Raw genomic sequence first — 22,515 nt, 5'->3', positions numbered from 1 at the left:
ATTCAAAGCAGCAGAGTATTTTATGTCGCAGGTCGGAGTCGAACCCAGGCCCGCTGCATTGAAGAGTACGCCTCTATATATGTGGGCGCGCACTCTACCAACCAACGAGCTATCCGGGCACCCTTTGTTTTTGAAAAATAAATTATTTCATATGCTACACATCATTCAAAACATGATCATGACAATCTTAGGGCCCTATTTTAACAATCTGAAACGCAAGTATAAAACGCCAAACACAAGTAGCTTTGTGGGCGGATCTCGGGTGCTTTTGTGCCCGACGCAAATCTAAAATGGGTTGGTCTGAAGTAGCTAGGTGTGGTTTGGGCGTAACATGCAATAAACCAATCAGAGCATTAGCTCACATTCCCTTTAAGAGCAGGCGCGCTTGTTCCATGGCAGATTACTATTATGAGGGCGGATTTGTCTGGCGCACGCCAGCGGAAGCTGTCCGGGATGCGGCAAAGTAAAAAAGGCCCGTCTTGACCGGGTGGTGATGTTGCTGCGGACTCTCGGGCGCATCTCCTCAAGTCTGGAGAGGATTGCTGCAGCCATGGAGCGTGGGCCTCCCAACGCACCATCTGCTCCTGTTGTGCCCCTTCCTCCTCCCCCCACTCCATCTGCGTCCACCCGCCCCTGTGGAGGGAAAAGTCCGCTGTGCGTCTGGTGCAAAATAGGAATGATACACGCGTGTACAAAGGAAATTGCGCTGGGTGCAAGATAGGGCCCTTAAACATGTAACATGCAGGTGGAAAAGAAAGCCATGTGTCTGAGTCAACTTGCAGCAAAACATAGAACATAGATAAAATATTCACGTAGATCAGAAGATGAGAGTAAATATGTTGTTGATAAAACTTCTATTGTAATATTAATAACACACTTTAAGTCGATCTTTAAACCCAAAGATCTAAACTAACCTGCTGCTGACGGCAGAGTGAATGAACCACGTTGATAGATTAGAAAGTTGAGGTTCTTGATATTTAAAAAATAACTCTTTAAACCTTTGATCGGTTCATAATTTGAGTAAACAATATCCATAAAAGTCGTCAGAGTTTCTGGGTAATGACACGGGTTAGGACGAGGAAAATAAACATTACTTCTACAGCGTTTCATTTCATTATTTTTCATAGAACATACTAGATCGCCGTAAGGAAAGCTGAAGACATATAAAGTTGTAAACATCATTGACTTGATCTTGTAAGTCTTGTGTTTCTTCAGCAAACGATGCAGGTCCTGTAAGTACAAATCGATGGCAGCTTCGATAGCATTAACATAGTCTGATGCAGACCAGTCTGAATATTCAGGCGAGCCTCATGGATCAACATCTGGACGTGGAAGGTGGCTCCGTTGATGCACATGTCCGTCATGCAGCAGGGAGTTTCTGAGGATGGTGAGATGGTTGCTCAGCTGCTGTTCCAGTCTCCTTATTTCCTCCCGTAATCGTTGGTCATTCTTCATGAACATGCGATGACGTCTCAGATACTCTGACATTGTGTCTCGGACACTCAAAGCTTTCTCTTCACCAAACACACGTCGTAACAAGCTGTATGTATTATCACGTGGCTGAGTGCTGTTCTTGATGGCGATCTCTATGATCATGGAAATCACCAAAGCTCCAAGTCCAACAGCATTAGGGACTGGATCCAGTGAACCAATAGCAGATCCCAAATTCTTGATGTATCCTGGCAGGTGGTGGACATGTACCTGTGACAGCATCTCATTAGAGTAAGCCTGCAGCACCACGTTAGAGTCGTTACCAGAATATTTCAGCGGTGACTCATCTATGCCTACATCTGCTAGGAGACATGGTTGATGCTTTAAAACGTCTTCATAAATCCAAAGAGCAGCCCAGTTATAGTCATCTTGTGAGTATTCATAGCCCATGATTATTCCTCTTGATCTGTGATCGCTCACACAAAGTTCAGATGTCCCCCGACCAGCAGACTGAACACTATAATCAGAATGTACTGAGATAAAATCCAGCCGTCTCCCTCACATATAACCAGGATGACAACTCAGTATATCAGCCAATCAGACCTCAGGAAAAGTTAGGAGTATTTGTTGACTTGTCTATAAAGTCCAACGTGTCCACGGTCCAGAAAAACAAGTTGTGCCACATGAATCTACATTTATAGTTTGTTTGCTATTCAAATCCAACCCACATGTAATGATTTTAGATTGTTCCTTCATGTGCATTATAAGAGTTTTATAAGCTACTTAAATAAAGAAAACCTTCCCAGAATCCACCTCAGAAACAGGACAAAGACAGAAACATCAACAGGATATTGACTTAACCTACTTCAGCATGTTTTAAATATTAACTGTGGGGAACAGTTTGTTAGAAATGGAAATCCTGTCTTGTATCAACGCATTCTCGTGAGCCAGTTCATATGATATCGTACGATATTGCGGTGATCTCAGGCCAGTCACGTGAAGAAGTTTAGCCAACCCGTCACATGCCAGTTAATTTTACTGGTCTTTACAGTTAAGTTTAGCAGATAAGAGGCACCAAATTTATTAGTTAAGATTACAAACAAGTTTGTACACCGGTCCTCTTAACTTCTTCCGGGACACCAACACCTGTTTCCTGGGTGAAAGTCCTGTATTTTCTCCTTAACTTCTTCAGGACATGAACACCTGTTTCCTGGGTGAAAGTCTTGTGTTTTCTCCTTAACTTCTTCAGGACATGAACACCTGTTTCCTGGGTGAAAGTCTTGTGTTTTCTCCTTAACTTCTTCAGGACATGAACACCTGTTTCCTGGGTGAAAGTCTTGTGTTTTCTCCTTAACTTCTTCAGGACGTGAACACCTGTTTCCTGGGTGAAAGTCTTGTGTTTTCTCCTTAACTTCTTCAGGACATGAACACCTGTTTCCTGGGTGAAAGTCTTGTGTTTTCTCCTTAACTTCTTCAGGACACCAACACCTGTTTCCTGGGTGAAAGTCTTGTGTTTTCTCCTTAACTTCTTCAGGACATGAACACCTGTTTCCTGGTGAAAGTCTTGTGTTTTCTCCTTAACTTCTCCAGGACATGAACACCTGTTTCCTGGGTGAAAGTCTTGTTTTCTCCCTAACGTAGAAAAAAAAAAAATTACTTTAAATCTTGTGTTTACCGGAGATGTACTCATACTTCTTTTTTTTTAAATAAGTCATTGAGCCAAGCATTTAAAAAATGTCTTATCTAAGAAAATCTAAGTCGACTAAGAACAAAACGACTTGACTCAGAGGGGGCAGCCCACTGTGTCAAGGCTTTGTTATACCAGTGTAACCGTTCTGCTGCAGATGCTCTGCTGTGTCATGTAAATTAATATTCATACCACAAGATGGCAGCACTCTGTAGTCCACTGAAGGTATCTCTGTTGTACCGACACTAACATGCAGGCTGTCTGTGTATTAGGGCTGGGCAATATATCGATATTAACAATTATATCAATATATTTTTAAACATGATATGGAATTAGACCATATCGCACATATCAATATAGTTCAAATTTGCGCTGTGATCCTTGCTCCAAGCAAGCTGCTGACCCGGCGGAGCTCTCTGCACTGCTCCCCGCGCCCCGCCCCTTCTCTTTCATGCACAGAGGGGGGAGGGGCAGGAACAGACACTCAGCCAGTCTTCAACAAACATGGAGGAAGCAACAACGTCTGCGGAGTGTGCGGAGGAGATTGAAGATTGGAGGAATTGGTTATTAAAAGAAAAAGCAGTGGCTCAGTAATTTGGAGATGGTTCGGATTCAAAGTATCACATGAGCAACAAAATCACGTTATATGTAGGCAGTGCCATAAACAAGTTACAGCCAGGGGTGGAAGCACTACAAATCTTTTTCACTACCTAAAACAGTGGCAAACTGCGCGCTGCAGAAGCCCCAGCCGCAAGCCATCGACAACCCGAAAAAGCTCCAGCCCTGAAACAAAGCTCACTGCAAACTTAATTTTCCCGCAGTGTGCCTTATGAAAAGAAAAGTGACAAGTGGTGTACTATAATGGTGTCACGGACTAGAGCTGAAAACTACTTGACAAAAGTCTGGAGTTGACGGAAATATGCGTGGTCAAGCCCCGGCTGTGAACGGTTTCATTTCCTATAAGTTCTTCGCAATAAAAATCCTCCGTTATTTTGGTATTTGAATGTTTTTATTATGAAGCAGCAAAATCTGGAAATGTTGGGGATTCATTAGCAGTAACGTAACGTGACTCCTATAAGCATTGTGCATTGTTACTTAGCAACAGCATTCTTTGACAAAAGCTGTCCAATCCGTTACAAGGAACGTTTTACAATCCACCCGCCACTTTGAAAAAATACCCGCCATTGGCTGGTGCTAATTTCCCACCCTGTACATGTCATATTTGGCTTTGACTTTGACTGAACATTTGCTCTCACTTTGTGGAAAAAATATCGGGATATATATCGTATATCGATATTCAGCCTAAATATATCGGGATATGACTTTTGGTCCATATCGCCCAGCCCTACTGTGTATAAACACCTGAGACTGACTGGATGCAGCACTGGAATCATGCTTCAAAATAAAATGCATATTAAGTTGTTATATGCAAGTTGAATTATAGGTTATAAGTATGGCTGTCAAACGATTATTTTGTTTTAGTCGTGATTAATCGCTGAATTTCTATAATTAATCGTGATTAATCGCATGCTTTATCACATGATTAAAATTCTATTATTTTGCATTTCAGAACAGTTTTTAAGTACATATTAACAATGGAAAGCAATTATTACCAGTGTATCTTGATTGGGAATCAAATCAATGCAAGATTTGTATTTGTTTATTATTTATTTATTACTGTACTGTAAACAAAAGAAAAATGTGTGAATCTGTCATTATTGCACAATTCCTTCAAGTACCCAATTAAAAAACAAAAAATCCCTATCTAGATGGGATTTTTATTGTTTACCCCAATTAAGGCCCAATGAGGCAAAATTGTGAAGTAGAAATTAACAAAACAATTAAAGAAAACAGAAAAATATATACTTTCAAGGAAATAAAATAAATTGACTTGGGTGTCAAAACAATAAGGTAATATAAATATACAACTGTTCACTAATTGACCTTAACTCAAGTCATCACTCTGAGGATATACAACAGACTTATGTCCTCCTCCCTCAGGTGTTCCAACAGCTCTCCCTCCTAGAGCAAATACTACTGCCACTCTATATAGCCTGAAGCCTGTCCCTCAAATTGGAACATACCAACACAATACAATGCAGGGGTGGCTCAGGTGAATAGACAGAAACGGCTCCATACAGCCAACATTAATATATCTAAAAAGCTAGACATTTACAGCATATCAGTTATATGATTCACATTTAAATTAGACAAAGCCACAAGACATCTTGATGGCTGCAAAATGTAATACTTAAAATGCCGGTTAACTTCCTGTTACCCCGGAAGTCATAGACCCATTTAAACCCGAGGATCGCGGCAAACTTTCCTTTAGAACAAAGAGCGCACATGCTGGTAAGACAAATATTAGATGTTACCCTCTATTAGCCTTTAAACTCAATAAACAGACTCTAGATAACAAAGACATAAGTGTTGCGTGTTGTTATTGTAACTGGACATGTTTGTGAAATAAACTGTATGGTTTTAAACAATAGAAAATAATGTATTGATGGATGTTGCTATAGCATTTAAATCACTGCAGAATTAGATGTTAAATATGTGCGCAAGAAAACTACGGGATTACTATGTGGAATTAGATGAATGAATGGCTATGCTTAACAGAACATATGAACCCAGTATGATAAGTAACAGAGCATATTAACAGGCTAACAAAACATATACCGGCAACATTTACACTCAGTCTTTGAGAGAAAATAGGTAGCGCATCGCTACCGTGGCGGCAGCCATGCGCCCCGTCACACCATGGTCAAAATTCAAGATTTTATAATGGCGTTTCAGATACTCTGACATTGTGTCCCGGACAGTCGAAGCTTTCTCTTCACCAAACACACGTCGTAACATGCTGTATGTGTCATCATTTGGCTGAGTACCGCTCTGGATGCTCTTGATGAAGCCTGCAGCGTCGCGTTAGAGTCGTTACCAGAATATTTCAGCAGAGACTCATCTATGCCTACATCGTAAGAGGCATGGTTGCTGTAAAACGTTAAAAAAAATCCAATGAGCACTACTGTCAAATTCCTCTTGTGAGTTTTCAGAGCCCATGATGTTTCCTCTTGATCTGTGATCGCTCACACAAAGTTCAGATGTACACTATAATCAGAATTGTACTGAGATAAAATCCAGCCAGCTCCCTCACATATAACCAGGATGACGACTCCAGCAGCCAATCAGACCTCTGGAAAAGTTAGGCGTAGCAGCAACCCATTCTCATTCATAACTCGTAAAATAAGAACGTTTGGACAGTGGCTTTCAGTATCTGATGCGACGAAAAAGGCGTCTTTCAGCTTGTTTGTGTAACGCACCGGGGAGAGCAGCAGTCTGTGGGACACGCATAGTCCCTGGAGAGGTTTCAGGGGCGGTCTCAGGGACGCCGGACACCGGCAATGTCTCAGGGGCGGTCTCAGGGGCCCCGGAGACCGGCAAAGTCTCAGGGGCAGTCTCAGGGGTGCTGGAGACCGGCAAAGTCACAGGGCCAGCCGGGGCCCAGGGAGGCTGGGCGTCAGCCGGGGCTCAGGGGGAGCGGCCATAGCCGATTCAGGGCGGCTAGACGTCAGCCAGGGCTCAGGGGGAAAGGCCATAGCCGATTCAGGGTGGCTGGACGCCAGCCGGGGCTCAGGGACGCTGGTCGTCTGCCAGGGCTCAGGGGGAGTGTCCATTGCCGATTCGGGGAGGCTGCTAGTCAGCCGGGGTTCAGGGATGCTGCTAGCCAACCAGGACTCTGGGGAGCTGCTAGTCAGCCGGGACTCTGGGGGGCTGCACACCAGCCAGGACCCGCGCAGAAACTCAAGTGAAGATAATTACTTCTTTGTTGAACACTCAGCTCCAGGCAAGACAAAAAATAAATTAGATTCATGTAAATTCACTCCTAAATGTGTGTTACTTAAGGCGTTTTTCCATTACATGGTACCTGCTCAACTCGCCTCGACTCTACTCGCCTTGACTCGACTCAATGCACTGTGCGTCCGTTTTCCATTGCAGATTTTTGTACTGCCTCAGCGTAGCTGGTCATCAAAGCGACACCACAGGAAACTGCTGTGACATAATTTTCAACACGACTCACGCAGTGTTCTCTCGACGTTCTCTTATTACATCCATGGTACACAACAATGGAGGACGTCGAAGGTATGTTGTTTTTGATTCTCGGCATGTGGCTATTTGCAACAACCAGAACAAGTTACGTTACCTGGTAACGTTAGCTAACATTTGCATGTGTTCAGGGTCACAGTCAGTATTTACTATATGCTATACAAGGTATTACATGAACTTTAGCAACCATTATTACACACTAAAATATGTATGCTGTGTACCGTTTGTGTTTCAGATCATTCACGCTTTGCAAAATCGCCGCTGCAGACCATCTGTTTGGGCGTTCAACCGAGCTGCCGAGTGGTGGGATATTATTGTTTCCGGTTTCACACACACTCAGTGGGTTCAGAACTTCAGAATGTCCAAAGAAACCTTTATCTACCTCTACAACAAAATGCGTCCAGCGATGGAGAGACAGGACACAACCTTCCGCAAGTGTGTACCTCTAAAGAAGAGCATTGTGGAAGCTTGCGACCGGCTTCCAGTTCAGAACTGTTGGCCATCTTTTTGGAGTAAGCATCGCAACTGTGTGCCGGTGTGTTCAAGAGTTCGCTGCTGCTGCAGAGATGATGTTGGTGCCGGAATAAATATGTTTCCCAGACCAGGAGAAGTTTGCAGAAATGGCTGCCTACGCTGAGAGAAGATGGGGGAACCCGCAGTGTATTGGCGCTATTGATGGATCACACATACCCATCATAGCACCACAAGAGTACCACTGCGACTATTTCAACCGTAAAGGGTGGCACTCCATCATCCTTCAAGGTGTTGTTGATGGAAAGGGACTGTTTATGGAACGTGTTTGCAGGAATGCCTGGCAGCTCGCATGATGCTCATGTTTTGAGACTGTCCAAATTGTGGTAGTTAGCCAGCAGTGGCAACTACTTTCCTGCTTCCACCAGGAACATCGGTGGGGATAATGCTGGCTACTACATCCTGGGGGATTCTGCCTACCTATTATTGTTACTTCACCTAGCTAGTGGACACTAGTCGGGGGCTGACCCGGTGCACCAATATTTTATTATTGTAATCTGTTAATTGTTAAATAACTTTTTCTCTCAAGCTCCCAGCAGACAAGTAATGCTAAAATAAAATACACAGACACGTGGAACAATAACATACATGATCCTTTATTGTTAAAGAGAATATAAATAAATCAGCCCCAATGATTAACGATTTGGTCTGTGACCTGAAACCTGAAGCCTGCAGGTCACAAACATTAAGAACAAAGTTTACAGTGAAGTAGGAGACTTCTAGTGTTCAGCACTTACACTTTTATAATGAACAACATTTACTTATTCAAAGATTCAGAATTCTCCAACGAGGAAGAAGGAGCAGATGTCATTTAAAGATTCTTTAAACAGGAAACAGGACTAAAATATTTCAGATGCTAAACTTCATTCAAAGCAACAATGTAACATGCAGGTGTGTCAGGAGAGCATCATGACATCACTGTGCAGCAAAAACACAGAACACTTAAAATATATAGATCACAAGATGAGACTAAATATGTTAAAATATTACAATGGAAGTTTTATCAACACTTTGTTTTTTGTTGTTGTTTTTTAACTTAAAGTTACTATATGTAACTTTTTTTTTAAAGATATTTTTTCTTTTTTTAACATTATTTTTGGGGAATTTGTAGGCCTTTATTTGACATGACAGCTGAAGAAATGAAAGGGGAGAGAGAGGGGGGGAATGACATGCAGCAAAGGGCAGTAGGTCAGAGTCAAACCCAGGGCCTGCTGCGTCGAGGAGTAAACCTCTATAAATGGGCGCGCACTCTACCAACTGAGCTATCCAGGCGCCCTTTGTTTTTGAAAAATAAAATATTTCAGATGCTAAATATCATTCAAAACAACAGAGTAGCTTTAACAGTCTTAAACATGTAACATGCAGGTGGAAAAGAGAGCCATGTGTCTGCCTCACTTGCAGCAAAACATAGAACACAGATCAAATATACATGTAGATCACAAGATGAGAGTAAATACGTTGTTGATAAAACTTCTATTGTAATATTAATAACACACTTTAAGTCAATCTTTAAATCCAAATATCTAAACTAACCTGCTGCTGACGGCAGAGTGAATGAACCACGTTGACGGATTAGAGAGTTGAGGTTGTTCTTGATATTTAAAAAATAACTCTTTAAACCTTTGATTGGTTCATAATTTGAGTAAACAAGATTCATATAAGCCGTCAGAACTTCTGGGTGATCACACAGTCTAGGACGAGCAAATTGAACATACATTTCACAGTTTTTAATTTCATAATTTTTCATATACATACAGTGTAAAAGTTTAAACTCATATGAATTGATCTTGTAAGTCTTGTGTTCCTCCAGCAAACGATCCAGGTACTGTAAATACAACTTGATGGCAGCTCTGATAGCATTAACATGGTCTGATGCAGGTGTACCAGTCTGATTATCCAGTCGGGCCTCATGGATCAACATCTGGACGTGGAAGGCGGCTCCGTTGACCCAGATTTTGAACCCCCGGCTGCTCATCTGTCCGTCAAGCAGCAGGGAGTTTCTGAGGATGGTGAGATGGTTGCTCAGCTGCTGTTCCAGTCTCCTTAGTTCCTCCCGTAATCGTTGGTCATTGTTCATGAACGTTTGATGACGTCTCAGATACTCTGACATTGTGTCTCGGACACTCGAAGCTTTCTCTTCACCAAACACACGTCGTATCATGCTGTATGTATGATCACTTGGCTGAGTGTTGACCTTGATGAAGATCTCTATGATCATGGAAATCACCAAAGCTGCAAGTCCAACAGCATTAGGGACTGGATCCAGAGAACCAATAGCAGATCCCAGTTTCTCAATGTTGCCTGGCAGTTCACTGACCAGTGTCTCTGACAGCATCTCATTAGAGTAAACCTGCAGCACCGCGTTAGAGTCGGTACCAGAATATTTCAGCAGAGACTCATCTATGCCTAAATCTGGTAGGAGGCATGGTTGATGCCTTAAAACGTCTTCATAAATCTGAAGAGCAGAGCTGTTATAGTCCTCTTGTGAGTATGAGGAGCCCATGATCTGTGATTGCTTACACAAAGTTCAGATGTCCCCTGACCAGAAGACTGAACACTATAATCAGAATGTACTGAGATAAAATCCAGCCAGCTCCCTCACATATAACCAGGATGACAACTCAGTATATCAGCCAATCAGATCTCTGGAAAAGTTAGGAGTATTTAATGACTTGTCTCTAAAGTCCAATGTGTCCAAGGTCCAGAAAAACTAATTGTGCAGCATGAATCTACATTTATAGTTTGTCGTTCATCTACAACCCACATGTAATGATTTCCAGAGGTGGAAAAAGTAGTAAAAATATTGTACTCAAGGAAAAGTACCAATACTTTGATGAAATATTACTCAAGTACAAATGAAATTACCGCCTGAGAAATTACTCAAGTAAAAGTAATAAATACTTCATTTAAAATGTACTTTAAGTAAAAGTTACTTAGTTACATTAAAAAAACCTGTAAAATGGGGCGGGGGGTCTCTCCCATGAAGTGAAAATAGGACAAGGGTCATAAACCCAAAACTACTTTGTTTTTAATTAAAGAAAAATCTATACAAATGTATACACATGTAATAACAACATAACACATGTCACACATGACATTTAAGACCCTTAGAAAGGTATCCTGTGCAATTGTAGTTCAGACCATCCCATAAAACATTTTCAAACAGTTGAAAGTGAAAGTACCATTCATTGTTAGTTCTGAGGGCCATCCTTTTCTTCACAAACATAAACAACAGTTAATAAGCACATCAAATCACTTGTTCGACTCCATAAATGTCCAAAATAATAATCTCTCCCATTTAGTGAAAAGAGGATTTTATTTTCTTCCTTTCGGTTTTCGTTTTTTTTCAAAGTTTTTTTTTTTTTTTACTCAGTAACGGATGGAATTTGTAATGTAGCGAAATACAATACTGAACTCAAAACGTAATCAAGCACATTTTAAATTACCGATTTTAATAAATACTTGAAAAATACAAAATACACAACAAAACTACTCAATACAGTAACGTGAGTAAATGTATTTAATTACTTTCCACCTTCATGTGCATTATAAGAGTTTTATAAGCTACTTAAATAAAGAAAACCTTCCCAGAATCCTCCTCAGAAACAGGACAAAGCCAAAAACATCAACAGGATATTGACTTAACCTACGTCAGCATTTATAATATACAATATACTGTATATAACGGGAATCTTTGACTTTTCTTTAGGTCTTATAAAGGCATCATCTTTTTACCACTGGATCTGTGCAACTGAGGATTTTTTCACACACACACACACACACACACACGCGCGCACACACACACACACACACACACACACACACACACACACACACACACACACACACATACAGCCTTTTTGAATTTTGCTATTTAGTCTGTGGGGCTCTTCTGGCCTGTTCACCTGGCTTTACTGCACATTTACTGTATATTGTAGTGAACCGTGTGGAACTGTTAATGTTCATGTTTAAATATTAACAGTGTGTCACTGTTCGGGGACAGTCAGTCCAGATTAGTGATGTATTATAAAAACGTCCAGATTAGTGATGTTGAGTGAAACATTATTTCCACTGGACGCGCGTCTGTGCTGGGTTCCGGTTTTGTTCCGTCCTCCGCCCCGCGCCATACCACACAATATGACGTACTTACATACCACATACAAATACTTACAGTTTTGTCCAACTGCTTACACACAAAATCTTTTCATGTCAAATGGTTTTTGAAACCTTTCACTCAAGATGCAAAACTACACACCAAATCTCCAAAACCAGAATCTATTTCTCAGCCTTTCACTCAGTTTTCAATAGCATGAAACACTTGTGGAGGATACACGCTCTCCCTCACAGCTGTTGCCTGGTTCTGACTCATGACAAAAACACAGGAAAAATAAAAGACACCGCATAAACTCTGCTACTGTGTGTTTATTTAAATATAGGTACACCATGTAGGCCTAAGAGATTGCAATATAAGCCTGTATATTACTACTAGAACTATAGCATATATATGTCAAGGATGTATACAATAAATATACTTCAGCTGGAGTCTGATTTACTACGGCAACACTGTTGACTGCATCAGTGATCTCTTTCCATTCCACATTCTTTCTACAGCCTTTAATACCAGTTTTCAGACTGCCAAATAGTGAACCTGAGATATCAGGGTTTAAATCTCCACCTCTGAAAAGTGTCTCTTCTCAGCCGGATTACGTATCTCCATGTTGTAAATTGTAGGGGCGAGGCCTCAAAACCCAGAATATATTGGAGTGTGATATTTAAATTGCGATGGTTTCCAGCCGCTGCATTTATCAATGTATGACCATCCTTACGCTCTGATTGGTGTGATACGAACGTTTCATGAATCACACGTGAAGCCTGTCGTAAGAGGATTTCTGCGCTCACATCTGCGCTGGTTTCTACGTTACGTTGATAAATGAGGGCCATTATGCTTAACTGAACACTAACCAATCACTGCTGTAGTATAGGCCTATACATAGGTCAAAGGTCAGATTACCTGTTTTGAACAATTATGCCAAGAATAGACAGAGAGCAAGAGGAGGAGGAGGGACAGACAGGGGACAACAACGAGGAGGAGGAGGAGGAGGAGGAGAAGGAAAGAAGAGGAAGGAGAGCCATCTCTGATGAGATCAGGGCCACACTTATTTGTCATGTGATCAACCACAGATTGACCAATGAGAGAAGCCCATCTTGAGGAGCTTTACGGTGGCGTCCATACTTCAAACCTTCAGAAATGAGAACAGGCATGCAACTATCTATGACTATTTCAGCATTATAAATCAATGAGACTTCGTTTAAAACATGCATACAATACCCCACACACGCCCCAACACACACACACACACACACACACACACACACATACTCTTTATTCTAAAAATGATAGAACTGTAGAACATTGTAAATGTAGATATAGGCCTATGAAAACAGGTGCGTAGCCAGTAATGGGCCAGGGCGGCACTGGCCCGCCCAGCCAAGTTTGATCAATACATTTTGTTTTGTTATGAAAAATATTCAAATGTATGTAAAAAAAGAAATAGTAACAGAACTAGTTGTGTGTGTGTTTAATGTGTCTTCTCTTCTGATTAAAACGAAACTGTTTAAACCATAGAATAAGGATCAAACAATTAGGAAGCCTTGGAATGTAGGTGGTTGCTACGGTAACAACAGGCAGACTCTCCGGGCTGCCTTCAGCAGCTAAAGTTAGCTAGCTGGCTGTTTAGACAATGTACCATGGATGTGTTAAGCAATGCACTGTTAAAAGTTACCGCGACAACAATGGCTTCTCTTTAAAGTGGTATGGACAGTTTTCGTGGATGGAATCCAGTGTAAATAAGGACGAGCTCTTCTGCAGCATGTGCAGACATTTCCCCAGCGGAGCTGACAGTCAATCAGAGAGAGAGGAGTTAGTTTGAGTTCTGGCCCTCACAGAGGTAACATTAAGTAAAATGGGTTTCATGCTTCTTGAGTTATTATTTAAGTAACCTAGTAACCTTCCTATTTAGTAAGAAATGGTGAACACTGATGATGGCTTCTAGCTGAAACGTGTTTGTGTTTTGCCCACATTAAATAAGAAGATAACTTATCTGTGAGTGACATAGTTTTTAGTTTTCTTTGGTCCTGTCACTGCCGTGGACTCCATACACTGTCTATGATTTGGCGCCTTGCTGGCCACTTTTCAATATCTTTCATAATTCAAACAATGCTAGGCTGGAAGTTTTGGCCACAAGTACTGCTGGTAGCGCATTTGCTGCTCATGATCTGACCATAGTCCTGAAGCATATGGATAGGATATGTTACATGTGCCTACATTGTCTGATGTAGGCTATTCTATGTCATGCAGTATGTAATTTAGATGCCTTCTCTGCTGTTTGGGTTCATGATTAGTTGCCACTTTGTGCAATAAAAGGGTTAATTTGATAACAGTGCTGTGCAGAGCCAATGCTGCAGGGGCCTGTTTCACAAAACCAAGATAAGGGATTAAGCCGGGATTTATCAGTTATCCTGGATGATTTAAGCCTTGACTCGGTTTCACAAAAGTGGAGGCACATAAATCACCATGGAGATTTATTCTGTGCAGCTAGCCTGCTCCCGACCAGGCTAACAGCCAGGATTTATTAATCCTGGAGCCTTTTCTGATCACCCAGCAGTGGTTTTACCCTATTGTTATCAGCTGGATTAAAATACAACAGGTGCATATTGCTGTTCATTTAAGTACTGTTATTATTTAAAGTTGGGACCATAATTGTTTTTAATAATTATTCATGTGACAGTCATTGTTACTGTTATATTGCTGTATGAAGACTGCTGTTCATATTGTTGTTAGAAGTTTGATGAATATATTATGACAGTTGTTGAGATAATTAGAAAAGGCTGATAACATTTCAAATGTGTTTTAAATGAAGTCTGTTACTAAGGGCGACACATACAACGCTGTACATTTCTATAGTTGACCAATGCACCTTGAATTATTTTAGTTGATTCATTTTTTTTAATTCTTTAACAATAAGGATCATGTTTGTTCCTCTTCCATGTGCATTGTATTTGGCATTCTTAGCACACAAATTGTGTTGTCCAGTAAACTGGGACTATAATTTGGGAGGATTGTACAATTTAAAGAACATATCCTAATTGTACAATCCTCCCAAATTATAGTCTTAGTTCACTGGACCAGTAACTATCTAGTGATGTAGACTACTGTACATTCATGTAACAACAGGGGGAGGACACCTCAATGGTTTTTGACCTTATATTTTGCTGGGGGGGGGGGAATAACTGATGAATATACTCTGTTCCATTCATGTTTACAGTGTGCATGGAATTCATCACTTAATTATCTTTATAATGATGGGGGTTCGCCTTCGCAGCCGGCCTTCAGAAGGGCTTCGCCTTCGCCGCCGGCCTTCAGTGGGGTTTCGCCTTCGCCGCCGGCCTTAAGAAGGGTTTCGCCTTCGCCGCCGGCCTTAAGAAGGGTTTCGCCTTCGCAGCAGGCCTTCAGAGGGGTTTCGCCTTCGCAGCAGGCCTTCTGATGGGTTTCGCCTTCGCAGCCGGCTTTCAGAGGGGTTTCACCTTCGCCTCCGGCCTTCAGAGGGGATTCGCCTTCTCCGCCGGTATTCAGAAGGGATTCGCCCTCGCAGACGGCCTCCAGAGGGGTTTCGCCTTCACAGACGGCCTCCAGAAGGATTCTGCCTTCGCCATCGGCCTCCAGAGGGGTTTCGCCTTCTCGGGCGTCCTTCAGAGGGGCTCTACCTTCGCTGACCTGTTCGGCCACCTGAAGGATTCTGCCTTCGCCGCTGGCCTCCAGAAGGATTCTGCCTTCGCTGCTGCCCCAAGTGCCCATGGTTCCTGTTTGTCGAGGCCTCTCTGTCCCCTGTTGACGAGGCCTCTCTGTCCCTGTCCCGGTGCCTTCCTGTTCCCTGCCCTGAGTGGCCTCTCCGTTCCCTAGCCCCGTTTGACTTTTTGTTAATCTGTTTGTTTGTTGATGTTGTTCTCTGTGCTGTTGTGGATTCTGTTTTTCATTTGTTCCTGCCTGGATACCTGCCTGAGGACACTTTGTGTAAGACTCTTTTTGTTTAAATAAATCACCTTTAACTGCATTTGGGTCCAAGCCTAGACTTTCCTGACTAAACGTGACACTGTTAATGTTAACCGTGTTGAACTGTTAATGTTTAAATATTAACAGTGTGTCACTGTTCGGGGACAGTCAGTCCAGATTAGTGATGTATTATAAAATCGTCCAGATTAGTGATGTTAAGTGAAACATTATTTCCACTGGACGCGCGTCTGTGCTGGGTTCCGGTTTTGTTCCGTCCTCCGCCACGCGCCATACCACACCGGGGCGTCTCAGAAGTGGAGCGTATTTGCTGGCTGACTCGCAGGTTTTATTGTCTCTACAAGTCTTTTTCTCAAATCTTTTCATGTCAAATGGTTTTTGAAACCTCTCACTCAAAGTGCAAAACTACACACCAAATCTCCAAAACCAGAATCTATTTCTCAGCCTTTCACTCAGTTTTCAATCGCATTAAACACTTTTTTCAAAAACACTACACACAATTCTCTACCTAAAACAAAAAAATCTAACAGGAAGTGACTTGCTTTCCTTTTCTAAACACAACCATTCAAAATGGTACACTTATTTACCAGGGCACACACACTCCACATTTGCAAATACATTATGTCATAACTGAACACTAACCAATCACTGCTTTAGTATAGGCCTATATAAAGGTCAAAGGTCAGATTACCTGTTTTGAACAATGGATGCCAAGAATAGACAGAGAGCAAAGGGAGGAGGAGGGAGAGACAGGGGACGACAACGAGGAGGAGGAGGAGGAGGGACAGACAGGGGACGACAACGAGGAGGAGGGAAGAAGAGGAAGGAGAGCCATCTCTGATGAGATCAGGGCCACCCTTATTCATCATGTGATCAACCACGGATTGACCAATGAGAGAAGCCCATCTTGAGGAGCTTTACAGTGAGAAATGAGAACAGGCATGCAACTATCCAATGACTATTTCAGCATTATAAATCAATGAGACTTTGTTTTGCATAGTGCATACAATCCCCCCCCCCCCCCCCACGCCCCGACACACACACACACACACACACACACACACACACACACACACACACACACACACACACACACACACACACACACACTTTATTCTAAAAATGATGCCTTTGGTTTCCATATGTTTGTAGTTTGGTTTTCTTGTTTCATGCTACTGTATACAACACTGTGCTAGTCTTACAAACGTAATGTTTTGTCTTTTCTGTTTTACTGTAACATTACATTGTTTTTTACAGTGCACTTTTCAACCTCTCAGCAGATGACTTTCTCTCTAGAACATTGTAAATGTAGATATAGGCCTATGAAAGACAAAAGAGCTTAAGATTTAGAACAACAGTGTGTACATGGTATATCCAAAAATTTAGTATTATGAAAAAAGTGTTTGCCATTTGATGCAAATGGCTCATTTTGAGATGTGTTGATTTAATTTTGAATGCAATTTAATTTTGAAGATGTGAGGCATTTTGCATTTTGTGTGTGCAGTTTTGGGAATTGTGTGTAGAGTTTTTGAAAAAAGGAGACATAGTGTCCCTGTGTCAAATGTCTTTGTTTAGTTGGTTTCATGTTTTCTGTTGGTTTTCCCATTTCCTGTTTTATTTTGAAGTCTGTCTTTTCTCCCTAGTCTTGTCTGGTTTTACTTCCTGTCTTTTGGTTTTCCCGCCCTTGTGACTGTCTGATGTGTTTCACCTGTTCCCCAGCCCTAGTGTCACCTGTCCCGTGTTTCCTCATCACCCTGTGTATTTACTCTCTGTGTTTCCTTTGTGTCTTGTGGGATCATTATGTTTCGTTCCGTGTTTTGCTGTTCTGTGGTGTCAGGTATTGTTCTGAGTTTTTCATGTTTTTCGAGTGGTGTACTGTGCGTGCCTGCTCATTCCTGGCTTCCTCGCTTCCTGGCCTGCGTGCTTTTGGGACTTCTTGTTTGTAAGTTTTTTTGCCTTGCTATCCTCTTGTTTTTTGGATTTTCTCTTCTTTAATAAACTTCAAACTCTGCATTTGGGTCCAAGCCTCATCCATCCGTGACACATAGTTTTGAAAACGTGTGTAAGCAGTTGGAAACAACTAACAGAACAATCACGTGTTTATTAAACTAGTATCTACCTTCCACTCAAAGCACTCCTGCAATTACTCCATGCCTTCTCTTTTCTGTCGTTGTCTTTATAAAAAATATCTGTGGTTTGGGAAATGGACTGAATTCTCTCGCTGTTTCGCTTCCTTCCCAGCAGTCTGATTGGCTTGCGGCTCACGTGAAAATAAACTTGGCGCCTATCTTTAGCAGAGCGAAGAGTCTCTTCTGGGACACGCCGTGGCGCGGCTGGTGGATTATCAAGCATTGACTTGAATGGCCGCCATTGCTTGTGGGGCCTGCGTTGCTTCCGGAACGTAGCGCAGACGCGCCTGGTGGAAAATACCGGCTGAACTCAGTGAAGTAGACATGTTGTCAGCGAGTGAAAGGGAGTTGCGGGAGATAATACACTGGCTGAGAGTTAGAGGGCCGGTGGCTGTTGGTATTCCTGCAGGAAGAAATTAGTTTGGTGTACAGGAAGCGAGCGGCTATAGAGAGTTTGTTTTGTTGGCGTTGGCTAAGGCCACCAGTAGCCTGTGCTCAGGTCAGAAATAAAGCTGCAACGAACTCACTAACGTCTCACCGTCTGCTTATTGAGGGACGTTACAATATCCTAACATTATTAGGTAACTATTACATTAACATTATGCAGAAACAACCATAGACTGTTAATATTAATGGACAGAGCATGTGTCACCTATTGGTTTGTGGAGATCTGCTATGAGTCGTCAAGTTTGCCATTTTTTTTAAACAAGTTTATTAAACAACGATATATAACACACACATACACACACACACACACACACACACACACACACACACACACACACACACACACACTCACTCACTATCTTTGTGGGGACCCGTCATTGACATAATGCATTCCCTAGCCCCTTACCCTAACCTTAATCATCACAACTAAATGCCTAACCTTAACCCTTACCCTCACCCTAACCATAACCTAATTCTAACCCTAACCCTAAAACCAAGTCTTAACCCTCAAACAGACCTTTGAAGTTGTGGGGTCCAGCAATTTGGCCCCACAAAGCTGTCCGGACCCCAGAAGTATACTGTATTCCTGGTTTTTGGACCCCACGAATATAGTTAAACAAGAACACACAGACACACACACACAGACAGACAGACAGACAGACAGACAGACAGACACACACAAACACTTGCGAAAAAGGACAGAAGGGGAGTTGTATTCAAAGCAAATACATTCAAATATAAAAAAATATGGGTATAAGAAGTCTTTAGTTGCTCTATAGGTCTCTATATTAGATTAATGTTACAAAACATTAGTGATATAACCCAGTAAACTTGTATTTACAAATATATACCTGATATTAATGACAAAATAGTCCATATCCTTGAAGTTCCACTTGTGTGTGTGAATGGTCATGTGATATGTGTTGTCACACATGTTAGTTTTTTTCTGATTGCTAGATGACAGTGGGCACAACTGAAACCACATGTGCAAACCTCTAACTCCAGTCTGCCCAGCAGCAGGTCATGTGGACCAAACTCTAGTTCGTTTGTCATTGCTTGAACACAGTTTTCAAAACTCTACACACTTATCCCATGACTTTAACCACAACGTGCACAACACTGTAGAGTTACAGCACTTTGTTCAAATGCTAACACAGTGCTGTCAAAACTGTTAACCACGCATTCAAAACTGAATAGATTTCAGTCTGGTGCCTATCAAACACTGCTGATTGGAATTTTAGCTGACCTGACCAGACAAACTGTTGAGTTATCAATTAGTTGATTTAATCGACAGATCTGTAAAACTGAGTTCCTCCACAAAGAATCTTCCAAAAACAATACTTTAAATCTTGTGTTTACCGGAGATGTACTAAGTCATTGAGCAGGAAAAAACATTAAATGACTTATCTAAGATAATCTGAGTGGACTAAGAACAAAAGGACAGATTCATTAGTTGACTAATTGACTCAGAGGGGGCAGCCCCATGAGGATGTGTTGCCATTTCACAGTGTTTTTCAAGGCTTTGTAATACCAGTGTAACCGTTCTGCTGCAGATGCTCTGCTCTGTCATGTAAATGAATATTTATACCACAAGATGGCAGCAGTCTGTAGTCCACTGATGGTATCTCTGTTGTACTGACAGAGTAACATGCAGGCTGTCTGTGTCTAAACACCTGAAACTGACTGGATGCAGCACTGGAATCATGCTTCAAAATAAAATGCATATTAAGTTGCTATATGCAAGTTGAATTATGGGTTATAAGGTTACTGGAATGATTTTTGACTTTTCCTTAAACATGTTCTAAGCATTTATTGGGGTCACCTGTAAATGGAGAGACACTTAACCACACGCTGTTCTCATGAACCATTTGTACATATAGCTACGAAGAGTAAAATACCTTTAATTAGTATATATTCAATTTATTTTTTTGCTGTATGCACCACATTGACTGCTGCGGTATAAGAACTCTCAGGGCTTTAGTTTAATCCAAACCACCATCTTTTTACTAAACTTAACTAGTCATTTTGATTTGATCTAAACTTAACTGTCGGCGCCTCATGACGCTTACATTTTGTGGTTGTACTGGCTTGCTTGTTTTTGTTGAAGGTGCTATATAAATAAATTGGACATTAACATCTGGTAACATGCAGTGGTCTTTTAAAGCACATTTCACTGTAAAAATACAATCTGGTCTCAGGGTATAGTGGTTTTTATTCTTTAATATTTAACTTTAACGTTAACTAGCATTTTTTTTTTAGTAGCTTGATTTAGAGCTGATAATAGGTGACGTAATACCTGCAGTCTTTTTTAATTTTGCAACTTAGTCTGTGTTGGTTATGCAGACATGTGTTGTGGCTAGATGACTAGCACAAATTTAAATCACTGAGGTAAACTGCAGGACAATCATAGTCCTCTTGTGAGTATCTGGAGGAGTCCCTCACATGTAATCAGCATCCAGTAACAACCAATCAGGCCTCTGGAAAGTTGGGTGCATTTGTTGACCTTTTCTCTAAAGTCCAATGTGTATAAGGTCCAGAAACGTAGATGGAATGAACTCATAGTATGTTGGTGTTGTACATATTACAGTTTTTAAGGAATCTTCTACACAGCAGTATAAGTCAGGTCCTGATCAAACACAGTCACCAGATAAAAAATGAAAAAGTGGGATTGTAGCACACCAAAGAAACTCAGCTGCAGACAAGACAAACAAAAAAGTTGCTTATGTTGGATTCCTAATTTCAGATCATTTATGCATAACACAGGTCATATTTTAAGTTCAATTCTAATCATTTATATGGACTTATGTGGACTGTCTGACATGGTCTTGCAGTATCTGGCAACACATTTAATATTGTGGCGCTACGAGACGATAATGTTAAAGTTAGTATTAGTCATTTAAAGGCATATTGCCTTTCAACAATAAGTCAATACAAGTTGTATGAATGAGGACGGATGAAGGCACTTCTGCTGCAGACGATGAGGAGACTGTCAGTAAACTCCAGAAGGCCGGAGGCATCATGTCAGTCTTTTATAAATACTTATTTGTCATATCAAATATATTGGTAACAAGGATCCCTGTTGTATTATTGTTAACCACAAAATGTGTTCTACTAATGCCAGATTAAATACACATAGAAGACCAACATACATGATCCTTTATTGTTAAAGAGAACATCAATAAATCCATAAATCAGCCCCAATGATTAATAACGTGTTGGTCTGTGACCTGAAACCTGAAGCCTGCAGGTCACAAACATTAAGAACAAAGTTTACAGTGAAGTAGGAGACTTCTGGTGTTCAGCACTTACACTTTTATAATGAACAACATTTACATATTCAAAGATTCAGAATTCTTCAAAGACGAAGAAGGAGCAGATGGAATTTAAATATTCTTTAAACAGGAAACAGGACTAACATATTTCAGATGCTAAACTTCATTCAAAGCGACAGAGTATTTTATGTCTTAAACATGTAACATGCAGGTGTGTCAGGAGATGACATCACTGTGCAGCAAAAACACAGAACACTTAAAATATATAGATCACAAGATGAGACTAAATATGTTAAAATATTACAATGGAAGTTTTATCAACACTTTGTTTTTTGTTGTTGTTTTTTAACTTAAAGTTACTATATGTAACTTTTTTTTTAAAGATATTTTTTCTTTTTTTAACATTATTTTTGGGGAATTTGTAGGCCTTTATTTGACATGACAGCTGAAGAAATGAAAGGGGAGAGAGAGGGGGGAATGACATGCAGCAAAGGGCAGTAGGTCAGAGTCAAACCCAGGGCCTGCTGCGTCGAGGAGTAAACCTCTATAAATGGGCGCGCACTCTACCAACTGAGCTATCCAGGCGCCCTTTGTTTTTGAAAAATAAAATATTTCAGATGCTAAATATCATTCAAAACAACAGAGTAGCTTTAACAGTCTTAAACATGTAACATGCAGGTGGAAAAGAGAGCCATGTGTCTGCCTCACTTGCAGCAAAACATAGAACACAGATCAAATATACATGTAGATCACAAGATGAGAGTAAATACGTTGTTGATAAAACTTCTATTGTAATATTAATAACACACTTTAAGTCAATCTTTAAACCCAAATATCTAAACTAAC

At 41.1% G+C, this 22,515-nt stretch overlaps 1 protein-coding gene across 1 annotated transcript in view; it reads right to left on the bottom strand.

The window, feature by feature from the left end:
• Positions 1-22,191: 22,191 nt before the first annotated feature.
• The window catches only part of LOC118495213, a 1,414-nt gene continuing 1,090 nt past the window's right edge, over positions 22,192-22,515 (bottom strand). Inside the window, exon 2 of the mRNA XM_036001841.1 lies at positions 22,192-22,515. This exon is cut by the window's right edge and continues 161 nt beyond it. The gene's annotated coding sequence lies outside the window, so the exon portion shown is untranslated.

This window comes from Sander lucioperca, chromosome 6, assembly GCF_008315115.2.
Source record: "Sander lucioperca isolate FBNREF2018 chromosome 6, SLUC_FBN_1.2, whole genome shotgun sequence".
In the NCBI taxonomy this organism is placed as follows: domain Eukaryota; kingdom Metazoa; phylum Chordata; class Actinopteri; order Perciformes; family Percidae; genus Sander; species Sander lucioperca.
This window is presented reverse-complemented; position numbering and strand designations above follow the sequence as displayed.